We start from the raw sequence: 12841 nt of genomic DNA on the forward strand, positions 1-12841 counted from the left end.
TGAACGAGGCACTGTCACTCCTGCTGAGAGAAGGCTTCTCCAACACAGAAGGAGGAATTAGGTGCATGAAGGAATGATTGAGGGCTAGAATCAGAAAACGGTAAAGAACTTGAACTCTTCTTTTTTTAAAATGTTTTTTTTTTTTTTTTAACTTTTCATTTGTGGAGACAGAGAGAGACAGAGTACAAGCAGGGGAGGGGCAGAGAGAGAGGGAGACACAGAATCCAAAGCAGGCTCCAGGCTCCGAAGTGTCAGCACAGAGCCCAACGCGGGGCTTGAACCCGTGAACTGTGAGATCACGACCTGATCCGAAGTCGGATGCTTAACCAACTGAGCCACCCAGGCGTCTCTCACCTATGTTTTTTGGTTTTTTTTTCAAGTTTATTATTTTTTTTTCTAAGAGACAGAGAGAGCACGGGAGGGGCAGAGAGGGAGAATCCCAAGCAGGGAGGCTCCACACCACCAGCCCTGAGCCCAATGCGAGGCTTGAACTCACGAACCATGAGATCATGACTTGAGCCAAAATCAAGAGTCCAGTGCTTAACTGACTGAGCCTCCCAGGTTCTCCATATTCATATATGCTTTTTTCATTGATCTAAATCAGGATCTCTCAGCCTCAGCACTACCGACACTTTCGGCCAGATACCTCTTCATTGTAGGGGAATGTCCTGTGCACTGTCAGATGTTTAACAGCATCCCTGCCCCTTACCAGCTACATACCAGGAGCTCTCTCCAATTGTGACAATTAAACGTGTCTCTGGACATCGCCAAGTGTCCCCAAGGTGGCAAAATCACCCCTCGTTGAGAACTACTATATCTAAATATATTCAAATATACCAGGCATCCTGATGAATCGGAGAGATAAGTGTTCTTCCTTCAGGGAGCTTGAAATCTTTATTTGCAAATTAAAATGCATGCACTTGAACATTAAATGAATGAAGGAGACAAAGAATATATAAATCGTTAAGCCCAGTAAAACTGGGTTTTCTTCTGAAAATCCTTTAAAAATTTTTTAATGAGTCCTTGCTTGGTGACAAATACCACGTATGGTGCCTGTGTCTTCAATTGCTGTGAGGACCAGGTGAGCAGATGTGTGATTTATTATCATTATTTATTATTGCCCTTATCATCAGCATTTATTTAAAGCTTCATAGTTTTCAAAGCTGTTTTTAAATTTTATTTTGTTATTATTATTTTTTTGAGAGAGAAAGAGTGCACACAAATGGGGAAGGGGGGGAGAGAGAGAGAGAGAATATCTTTGGTTCCATGGAGCCCTACACAGGGCTATTCCCACGACCCTGGAATCATGACCTGAGTCGAAATCAAGAGTCAGACCCTCAACCAACTGGGCCACCCAAGCACCCCTCAAAGTTATTTTTAACTGTTTTCTCTCCTGTCTAAATAACTTAATGAGATGTTATTGTTTTGGCTCTTGTTTTAGAGACGAGGCTCAGAGAAAAGATGGATTCCGTTGATAAACAGCAGGTCCAAGACTCAATCTATCAAATACTAGTTGCTTCACCCCTCCATATTGTCTGCTAAATGGGAAGAGCAGGCTGGCCGAATGCCAGAGTGGGCCATCCACAAGGGCTATGGCTGGGATCAGCTACGGACACCGATCTTTTCCTTTCTAGACATAACTACTCTTAGATCACCATGTTACACGGCTAGGAAATGAACATCAAAAAACCCAACTTGGTACATTTGTATTTTTTCTAAAATAAGCTTGTACTCATATAAGCCCGCACACCCCGTTCCAAATTTCTCTTCCAAGAGGCTTCATTAGCCGAAACGTTATGTGTTCAACGTCATCTGGACTTTGTGTACATTTAGCAGGGGCAATTCAGAGCCAAAGATTTCTTACCCTGCTTCAAAAGCACTAAACTGTTTCCAAGAAAATCTTTGGCTTAGTACAGCTTTGTAATGGACCATTTCTAAGGTTCCCCACTCAAGATATTGTCATCTGTGCTCATGCTGGTTTCCGCACCAAAGAGAGATAGTCACTGGGTCTTACTGCCGACAACTCCCTGTTACCACGTAATAGGACTTCATCAAGATGCAGTTGACAACGTGACACCCTTCTCTGCCAAGGCCGCCTCCCAGGGATGGCGGCCAAAGAAGCCAATGATGCCATTAGAAGGTTGAGGCCTAGAAATCACGACATAAAGAACTTGTCCCTGGTCCGTGAAGATGTGACAGAAGTTGGATTTGTTCTGAATGTCAAATCTGGGTTTGGGAGAATATTGCCCTTGAGCATCAGAGAATCAACAGATTCATATTTCCCCGAGACATTTAGCGGCTCTTCTCTGGCCCCTCCCACTTTATTACCACCACATCCCCTCCCTCCACCTACACGTTCAGACCGAGAAAACATTTACAGCTCGTGAATATTTTAACAGTGTGGTTTTAAAAGGTACATTAAATTTTTTCTAGATGTTGTGCTTCTGATGTGGATAATGTTACATGATGGAATAAAGACCTCCAAAGAGCTATTCCTATTAATAAATTGGCAGATAAAATGTTAAGAGGGAGCCTCCACTCCTGATTCTCAAAAAGGGAGTCATTAGCATGATAGAAGTTCTCCTAGGAAGGTACCAGGACCTCTTCTGACTAGAAGAAAGACATTTTTTTTTTTCTGTTCTAAGAATTACAGGAAAGGAAGAACTAGAAAGGAAATGAAGCTTGTATTTTGAGGAGCAAATACATGAAAATATCACTTGAAGCTTTTAATTCGAAAACCCGGGAGAAGTTCCTTGTTAATTGAAAATCCGCTAGATAATAAAACGCTGTACATTAATTACAAACACTGTCTTATACTACATACTGTACAATATCCATGAATCCCGCATCCAGCGATCGTTTCCTTGGGGCTTTGGAACACAATCCTAAATCTGTACGCATTCTATCCGAGAGCTTTCAAAAAACAAAAAAATCATCGTTTTTGAGCTCGGAGTGGCAGAAGAGGAAATTACAGGTCTGGGATTTCCTTGTCCTCTCTCATCACAGAAAATCTTAAGCATTTGCACATGTGGAAAGAAGTAGTCACCGAAGGAAGGTTTCTAGGGAAAAAAACGCTCTCTACTCGGGATGCTGCCTGCGTGTTATTATAACTTGGACTTTCTAGCAGAAGCTAGATATCAGTAATTGCCATCCATGAGCATTTTATCTTTTATTTATTTATTTATTTATTTATTTATTTATTGTAATGTATTGTAATGTTTATTTATTCTGAAAGAGAGAGGGAAGGAGCACAAGCATGAGTGAGCAGGGGAGGGGCAGAGAGAGAGGGAGAGACAGAGTCCCAAGCAGGCTGTGCACTGTCAGTGCAGGAGGAGAGGCTCAAACCCCCGAACCATGAGATCATACCCTGGGCCGAAGTCAAGAGTCAGATGCTTAACTGACTGAGCCCCCTGCCAGGCACCTTACCCCCATGAGCATTTTAGCTGAACTGGACCAACTTTTTTCAGACTGAACCATTTCAGTCACCACAGAGGGCCTCGTCACGTGTTTTGGGGTCTGGTTGATGTACCTTTAAAAGCACTAGAAAGAAACTTTAGGGAAGTCACTCATTCTGTCTGTGTTTCAAATTTCTCACCTGTAAAATGTGAGTGGTACTAATTGCTAATATTTGTTGAATATTTTCTGTATTTCAGGTACTGTGCTGCGTACTTTACATTCATCATGTAATTTAATGCTTCCAATGATCCTTAAAAAGCAGGTTTCCTTATTGTCTCCATTTTCCAGATGCATAGCCGACACTTGGTGGGTAAACAAACTGGGGGAGATCACACAACTCATGAGTGTCCTAGTAGGCATGCAGGACCAGGCACAAGTCCGTGTGAACTCTTAACCGTATTCTATAAAGTTAAATAACCCTTGAAATATCCAGGAGAGTGTCTGGCGAAGGTAGTAATAAGACGTGGCTGTGAATTCGAAAATAAAATCTGCCCTCAAGTATCTTTGTTTACGACAGACGTTCTCAACTTTGGAGTATATTCAAATCACAAGGGCTATCTGAAAAAATAATAAAACTTGTGCTCATATCCCTATCTCATAAAAAATTGAAGCAGAACCTTTAGGATGGAGACCTAGGTGTCTGTTTTATTTTGTATTTTTAAAGCTTCTGGTTCTGATTCCTAGTAAGATAGAGAGGCACCTATCACCCCATCTCTCCCACTGACTGTAGTTATAAAACTTGAGCAGATTCCACAGAGCCGCCATTTGAAGGCTCTGATAAGTAAGAAGTTATCAGAGTTATCAGTAAGTTAAAAAGCAGGTGGTCTGGGGAAGAACACCGAACTTCTCAGTCCCACTAAACTATTAATGAGTCTACTTTTTTTTTTTTTTTCTTGGTGGTGGGGCGGTCTGGACTCTAGATCTCCAGAAGAATCCCTCCAGTTCTAGCACAGGACAAGAAAGGGTCTCCCAATATACAGAGAGAGGGGGAGGCATTCCCGTTAACCCTAGTGACCTATAGGTGTTTAAAACTCTGAGGGAGGGATCTTTCCTCTCAGTTAAGAGGAACTGTGGTCCCAGGAGGGTGAGGGGCTCTGCAACTTATTTTTGTCATATGTTTGCCTACTTGTTGGCCCTGGAAATGGGCACATTGTAGAAAGCGCATGACAAAGTGGGACGCCCGGAGGGCTCAGTTGGTTAAGCATCTGACTTTAGCTCAGGTTGTGATCTCATGGCTCGTGAGTTGGAGCCCCATGTGGGGCTCTGTGCTGACAGCTCAGAGCCTGGAGCCTGCTTCAGATTCTGTGTCTCCTTTTCTCTCTTCCCCTTCCCCTGCTTGTGCTCTCTTCTCTCTCCTTCAAAAATAAATAAACATTAAAAAAATTTTTTTTAGAAAGTACATGACAGAGTGGACAAAGCTCCAATTTTCTTCCAGGAGACCAAAAAGGGGAGCCTCAAGGAACTGGAATGTGTCATGGAGAGAGCAGAAAGTGAGAAGCTTGAGAAAATGACGCCATGAAAGTGTTTATGGACTTCTGGTCCCATAAGCTGTACACATAGAGATTTGATGCTCACAAGCACCTTATAGGCTTTGAGAGCTGGCCTGTGGGATAAATTAGTGCCCAGGTCCCAGAACGACCACTGAACGACGCACACGTGGGACTGGTCTGAATAATAATGCAAGGCTTTGAAAATGGGATGAACATCAAAACTACAGGAGACTGTTTGGAACTTGTGTCTTGCATCCAACTAGGTTGTTTGGCTGATGAAACAAATACTTCAACATTATCCAAGATTTAAATGAGGCCCAGAGTTTCATAGCATAATTCAAAATGTCCAGGACAAAACCCAAATTTAGTCGGCATGAAACCCAAAGAAGAACCAGTCAAATCTCAACTTCAATGGAAAAAGACAATGAACAAACGTCAACACTGAGGTGACAGAGATGCTGCAGTTATTTGGCAAAGACTTTAAAGCAGCTATGACAAGTGTGCTCCAAGAAGAGTAAACCCTGTGAAATGGCTGGAAAAAATGGGATGTAGATTTCTTAGTGAAGAAATCAAAACTCAAAGAAGAACTAAACAAAAATTTTAGTCCTGAAAAATAGCATAACCAAAATACAAACGCAGTAGATGAGGTCAAGAGGAGAATGGGAATGACAAGGGAGAGAGTCGGCAAATTGAAGATATATCCATACACATATCTGCACAACTGAGTTAACAAAATATTGAAAAAACTATAAACAGAGCTTTATGGGTCAATGTAACAGTATCAAGATGTCTAATATTCATGTTATTGGAGTCCCAGATGGAGAGAAGACAATGAAGGGCAGAAAAAAAAAATATTGGAAAAGAGAATTGCTGAAATTCTTGAATTTTGTGAAAGACATAAACCTACAGATTCAAGAAGCTCGGGGAACTCCAAACAGGGAGGTTGGGGGGTTGGGGGGTAGAGGGGGAACCCCCACAGAGAAATCTATGCCAAGGCACATCATGATCAAACTGCTAAAAACTCAAGACAAAGAAACAGTATTAAAGCAGTCAAAGCAAAAATGACACATTTCTTGTAGGGAACGATGTTTCAATTACTATGGCTCTCTAAGAAATCATGAAAGCAGAAGGAAGTAGCATGGCGTTTCTTTAGAAAGGACTATCAATCCAGAATTTTATATGCAGCAAAATAGTTTTGAAGAATGAAGAAAAATTAACAGTATTCTCAGAAGGAAGAAAACTAAGAGAATTCTTAACCAACAGACCTACCAAAACAAAAGCAAAAACCAAAACACCTTCTAAAAGGAAATTCAGACAGAAGGGAAATGATATCAAATGGAAATTTATAATATCAGGAAGGAAGAAGAGTCACAAAAAATGTCATATATACAGGTAAATATAGTAGACTACCCTTCACCCTTCTTCAGCCCTTTAAAATATGTAAGCTGATTGAAAGCAAAATTCTAACTGATTAGGTCTGACTGGGTTTTTGAAATATATAGATATAATACATAAGACACCTATAACATTACTGCAAGAAGGCAAAGGAATCTATATAGCGGTAAGGTTTCTGAATTCCATTTGAAGTGGTAAAATATTGACCCTAAATAGACTATAAAAAGTTAAGTATGGTTATTGTAATCTCTAGAGAACCCACTACAAAAGAATCCAAGGAAATACAGCCAAATACACAATAGAACAATTAAAACAGAATATTAAAAAAATTTAAGTAATCCCAAAGAAGGCAGAGATGGGGAATAAAAAGAGATATAAAATAGAAAACAAATAAGAAAATGTAGACCTAAATCTAAACACAGCAATAGTTATCTTAAATGGGAATTGTCTAAGCACACCAATTATATAATGCCCATCTCTATGCTGCGTACAAGAAACTCACTTCAAATATAATGATAAAGGTAGGTTAAAAGTAAAAGGATGAGAAAAGATAAATCACACAAACCCTAATCAAAAGAAGGCTGCATAGCTACACAAATAGTCAGGCAAAGTGGACTTCATAAAAAAAGAAAATTGTTAGGGATAAAAAGGAACACAGCATAGTGACAGAAAGATCAATTCACCAAGAAGACATAACAATCCTAAATGTGTATGCACCTTAAAACAGATTTCAAAATACATAAGGCAAACTGGCAGAATTGAAAGAAGAAACAAACACATCTGTAGTCATAGTTGGAGTCTAAAATGTACCTGTCAGTAATTGACAAAATAAGTAGACAAAAAACAATCAGCAAAAAGAAGCTGGAGAAAAGGCACCAGAATTACATTGGAGCACCTGGGTGGCTCAGGTCATGATCTCACAGTTCGTGAGCTTGAGCCCCACCTCAGGCTCTGTGCTGACAGCTCAGAGCCTGGGGCCTGCTAGGGATTCTGTGTCTCCCTCTCTCTCTGCCCCTCCCGCTCATGCTCTGTCTGTCTCCCTTAGAAATAAAGAAACATAAATGTTTTTTTTTTTTTAAATGACAACAGAATAACGTCAAAATGAGGAGTAGAAGAAGAAAGGAATTTGAAAGATTGCAGGCAAAATTACCTACCTCACTGTCTGTTTTATATACCTCGGTCATAGAAACGAAAATCCCTATAATGCTTTCACTAGAGAACCTTTTCTACAAAACCAGAGACATCCCTCTAAAAGCATATCCATTTGTTTCCTAAAATATGATTGACCTTAGGCAAGTCATGTCCCCTTCCCACCTCCTTTTCCTCATGGGCAAAGTGAGGAGTTGCCCCCACTTAACCCACCCTCCCTCCCCACAAGATTAGATTTTATCCACGCTTCCTTCTAGCTCTGTGATTTTCCCTCTGCTTTTATTTCCTGGTGATTTTTTTTTTTTTTTCTCGGCTGGTGTTTTCAAATCATTCTGTACCGATGGAGCCAAAGTATCTTTTCATCTTCCTCTTGTTTAATTTGCAAAGACGGTATTAAAGATAAGACAGGGTGGGCGACCTGAGTCACTGTTGTTCAACCAAGAGCCTGTGGTCTGGAAATCTCCCCTCAGACACAAACATTTTGAAACGAAGGTAGAAACCGATATGGAAAAAAGCAAAAGGTAGAACAGGTTCCGACCAAACATATTTTGCTTTATTTTCTGCTGAAATCTCTTTTTCCCCCTGTCATGGAGACACGGCCTCGGCAATATTTAACCAAATATTACTTATGTGTAACGAGAAACGTGGTAACATTACATTTGGAAAGTTAGAAATTACAAGCAAAACCTGACAAATGGTTCCAAGTTTGATAATATAAGAAGAAACAGAAGAAATGAAAGGGTCAACCCACATTCTCTTCAGCTTCCTAATGCGTTTTGTCCAAACGGCTTGAACAATTGCAAAATATTATTCAGGTAATTTCTGGGCATTCTGCTATTACCGTGAGAATTTGAGCAACGTTTATTGAGCATTTATGGTATTGCTTTAGCTGTAGGCCCCTCAGTAGACGCAGGCAGGTAGAAGGTACGGTCTCCATTTTCTAGTTACCATGAAGGCTTCTTGCTGGGCTCTTAAATTGCAGGAAGTGTGGGTGTTTTGCTTATCACTGCGTAACCAATTCCTGGGACAGTGATGCAGAGAGGGCATGCTCCGTGCTAGTTATAGGATGTTATAGGAAATTGATTACAGAGCTAATCTCAGCTTTCTCCTTACTGAGAGGATGCCTCTTTGTACAAGATCGGATTGTATGCATACACATAAAATATACACAATATGATGATTTGTTTGTTATATGTACCTATGTAACAAACAACAGATTTGTTGTTTGTTGTTATCTGTATACACCCCCCAAAACAACAGGGCTGATGACATTTTTCCGTTTCCCAGCTGGTTTTCTGACTGTCCAAGAGCTTGTAAAACCCATCGCCTGGAGATCTTGTTCAAATGCACATTCTGATTCAGTAGGTCTGGGACAGGACCTGAGATGTGCATTTCTTTAAAAAAAAATTTTTTTTTTTTTACATTTATTCATTTTTGAGAGACAGAGCACAAGTCGGGGAGAGGCACAGAGAGAATGAGACACAGAATCCGCAGGCTCCAGGCTCTGAGCTGTCGGCCCAGAGCCCGACGCGGGGCTCGAACTCACGAACTGTGAGATCATGACCTGAGCCAACGTCAATGCTGATGTGTGTCACGGGTTGAAAAAGAAGTTTAAGAGCAGCTGCTGGGGTATCGTGGATGCAGGGGGAGCATCTCAGGGGAGACAAGAGGTGTGTCCTAGGCCGAGAGCCAAGTATATATGAGTCTTGGGCCTTGTTTAGCATGGCTGAGCTACCTTCTTTCCCCGAATCACTGTCCTGGCGGCCTTTGTCTGGTAGAGGTGAGGCACAGTGCCCAGAGCACCCCAGAAACTCTTTTCTGCAGCCCCAATCAGGATATTTGCCTCACGGGGGCAGCCTCCCTGGTCGCTCTGTTTGGGGGCTGGCTAGTTCAATTCCATGCCGCCGAGCCCTGAGACTGAATTTCTCGGGTCATCCAGACAGCCTTGCTTCACTAGCCCTGCCTTAGAATATGTCCGGTCACCCATTCTGTTTTCACAACCCCGGGGAATGTTACTTTCTAAATAAACCTGAGAAACTATTTTTACCTGGTTTTGTCTTCGTCAGACTGGCCTGTGTTGATGGGTGACCATACATGTAGGAGGGAGGATGCCCACTGAAACCGTAATAAAACCCACATCTTCTAAGTTGCCTGGAAGTCACCAGCATCTTTCCTAAAGCATTCCTTGGGAGATTGTTTTCAAGCGGAAATTTTCATGCTAACCGAGGCTCAGGGCACCTACAAAATCTTAATTCTCTTTGCAATATGTCCATTGTAGTCAAACAGTGAGCTGTGCGTTTTGGCTCATTGGGGAAGGGGACACACAGGCAGGAGACACAGGAGCCATTTGGGTTTTGAGCTCAAGGAAGGCACGGGTCTGCCATCGTCCATCGTCGCTAAACGTTGGAGGGCTTTAGGAATCTCCGAATCCCCCTGGAATCCTCATAACAGGGAGGATCACTGGCTTACTCCTGAGTGAATGAAAATCTTATAACAAATCAGTATGAACATCGTTAGGCATCCTTTTCTGAGAAACTGGGTCCCTTTCAAGGACTTTCTGTCTGTAAACTCCCCTTTCTGCCCACCACTCCACGACCTTCAACTCTTGCGTTGAAAGAGACAAAGCAAAGATGGCAAGACACCACAAACCTTCGAATCTTCGTGGTCTGGTGGAAAGCTCAACAGACAGTGAATACTCATGTGTCTGAGTTTGGGCTATGTCAGTAGCTCTGGGACGTTTAGCACGTTGCTTAACTTCTCTTATGTTTCCAATTCTGGTTATAGAAGAAGGAAATTGGACTAGACGGTTTAAAAATATTTTTTTTTTCAGCCCTAAATATCTAGGTGTCTACAGCTTAGTTTCTTTCTAGAACTTGTGAGCCCATCCGTGGGGTTCTGACTTGTGAGACAAAAAAACTCGTTAATGAGAACAGTGTCTTATTGAGTTTGACATTGGAATTCGTTTTTAAAAACCAAGATTACCTGGGTGATTGAAACATATATTAAATCCCCACCAAAGTCAGGAGGAGACCATCGCTCAGCACATTATTAATTTTACCCTAATCAACTTGGCGGTTTGTGGTTGATAGTCCATTTCATGTCATTGTTGTTGTTGTTGTTTTATCCTTTAAAATGTTCTTCCCTCTCCTCTGACCTCAGCTTCATCTGAGATTACTTGAACTGATACACTCGGGGTGAATCCTTAGTCAGTACCCTATCCCAGCCAGGGGGGCTCTAACACAGCAACGCAAAACCCCATCATCTGACAACAAAACACTGATTCTCACAGGAAGCAGGCAAGAGCTTTGTTTTAATAAAAACAGTCTTAGAGCACATGCCCATGCACAAACCACGCATGGAAAAAATGTGTCATTTTTACCTTTGCCTGGGGGAAAATGTTGATATTGTACCATGGCTAATAGAAATCAAACCAACGTTAAATCTCTAAATGACTTTTCTCCGCAAGTGGGAGAGCCAGAGTTTAGTACCCAGGAGAGAAAGGCAGAGGAAACTTGATCCAAGGTGACTTGGCATTTTGGTTCCCTAACAACCAGAGCACCATTTCAGGAAATGGAAGGGAGGAATCCGAAGTGCCTGAAAACGATTCCAAGAGAGATAACAGACCATTACATCAGAACTAACTCAAACCTGCCGTGGGAGGCTCTGTCGCTCTTCATTAATAACGACTGAGTCTGGCAAGAAATGAAACAGATGAGTGAGGGGTCTTCACAGAGCGGTGGTTCGGCTCACGCACTGCCAAATTTCATGTGGCATGTTGTAACTTTACTACTCAGAATCATAAAAGAGCTGGGCATGATTCCCAGAACATTGCTAACTTTTCTTCTCTCTTTCTGCGGTCCACATATTATAATTGTATGATTTTTTTTTTTTTCCAGAGCCATTTTCAACTCTAGAAATGGAGAGAGTATGCAAGGCACATGTTACCTAAGTTTAGACCCGTTCCCTCCCGGCGAGTTCTGCCCTAACGTTGAGGTCCTATGGGAACAGTGGCAGTTTAAAGGGAGTGAGAAGAATGACCGGCCACGGTCAGAGATGAAACAATACTAGCACAGCACCTGCATTCAAGCCCCTGGAAACATCACAAGGTTTCAAATCGCCCTGCCCCACCCCCACCCTTGATAGGTGATCTCGGCAGGATGTAAGATGTCAGCCAACTCAGCTTTCTTTCTACTCACCCCCAAAGTTCTGGGGATCATCTTCCAAACTTGCCTCCTTTCCTCCATCTCAGAGAAGGAAGCATCCTTCCTTCTCTCCAAGCCACACCCACCATATATGTCCAGAACTTGTCTCCTCTCTCTGGACCCTGTAGTCTGCCCCATGCAGGCACTCGGGTGGGCTCATCAACACAACTACGGGGTCCCCTTCCACGGGCGCTCTCCTCTCTGCACACTGGCCTCCTTGGCCCAGGACTCCTTCTCCCAGGACTTCAGCTCAGAAAGATGGGAATATTATCTCAACGTTAGCAGCTGCCACCCCGGAGCCTCCTTCCCAGCTCTGTGCTTGAGGCTGTCTAGAGGTCAAAGCCGTGGAAAAGGAAAGTGAAAAGAAACCTGGGAAATTCATTTCCTCACAGGCCACGGTCTCTGAGTTTCCACTTCCCCCCCAATCTGCCTGCACGTCCCCAACTTTCAGAGTCCTTTTAGCAACGCTTCATCTTTGACAGAGGCAGGGTCATCCTAATAATTTTATCTCTCCTCTGGGTCTCTGCTCGCGGCCTTCAAGCAAGCCCTCTCTTTCTGAAACATCCTTCTCTCCACCCTGCCTCCTACCTGTCCCATCCTGCTGTCATCTTTGTTCTCTCCAAGCTCCTTGAAGATGTTCTTTTCCACATGAATAGACTTCATCTCTGGCATAGCAGGGCACCACGGTTTACCTCTGTGGCAGATTGCATCTAAAAACTCCGGACAAAATACAAGAAGCCACTACCTGAAGCCTGAAAATGCAGCCAAAGCAGGCAGATTGGAGATGGAAATTGAAGCTTGGAGAAGTGACCTGCAAGGAAATGAATTTGTCAGATCTCTCTCTCTCTCTGTCCCTCTCTCTCTCTCTTTTTCTCTTTTCTCATAGCTTTGCCCTGAGGGCAGCCCCAAGCACCGAGCTGGGAAGGGGTCAGCCCTGGAGGCTGCTAAAACTGAAATAATATTTCCAACTTTCGGGATTGAGAGCTGAGAGAAGGGGTCCTCATGGGCCAGAGTGTGGAGAGGAGAGTTACGGGGGCAGGGCGGGGTGGGGGAGTCCGCAGTTCTGTTGATGACCCCGCCCAGGGCGTGCACAGTCAGACCCAAAACAGCACAGCCAAGGCTTTGAGAACTGAAGTGATAGCTGAACGA

At 42.7% G+C, this 12841-nt stretch overlaps 1 long non-coding RNA gene across 1 annotated transcript; it reads right to left on the minus strand.

Moving 5' to 3' along the window:
- Positions 1-8021: 8021 nt before the first annotated feature.
- Positions 8022-9986, minus strand: LOC123609676. The gene is made up of 2 exons (XR_006717886.1): positions 9538-9986; positions 8022-8545 (listed from the first exon to the last, which is right to left on the minus strand). It is a non-coding gene; the product is annotated as an uncharacterized LOC123609676 (long non-coding RNA).
- Positions 9987-12841: the final 2855 nt, after the last annotated feature.

Source organism: Leopardus geoffroyi, chromosome B2 (genome assembly GCF_018350155.1).
Source record: "Leopardus geoffroyi isolate Oge1 chromosome B2, O.geoffroyi_Oge1_pat1.0, whole genome shotgun sequence".
Lineage (NCBI taxonomy): Eukaryota > Metazoa > Chordata > Mammalia > Carnivora > Felidae > Leopardus > Leopardus geoffroyi.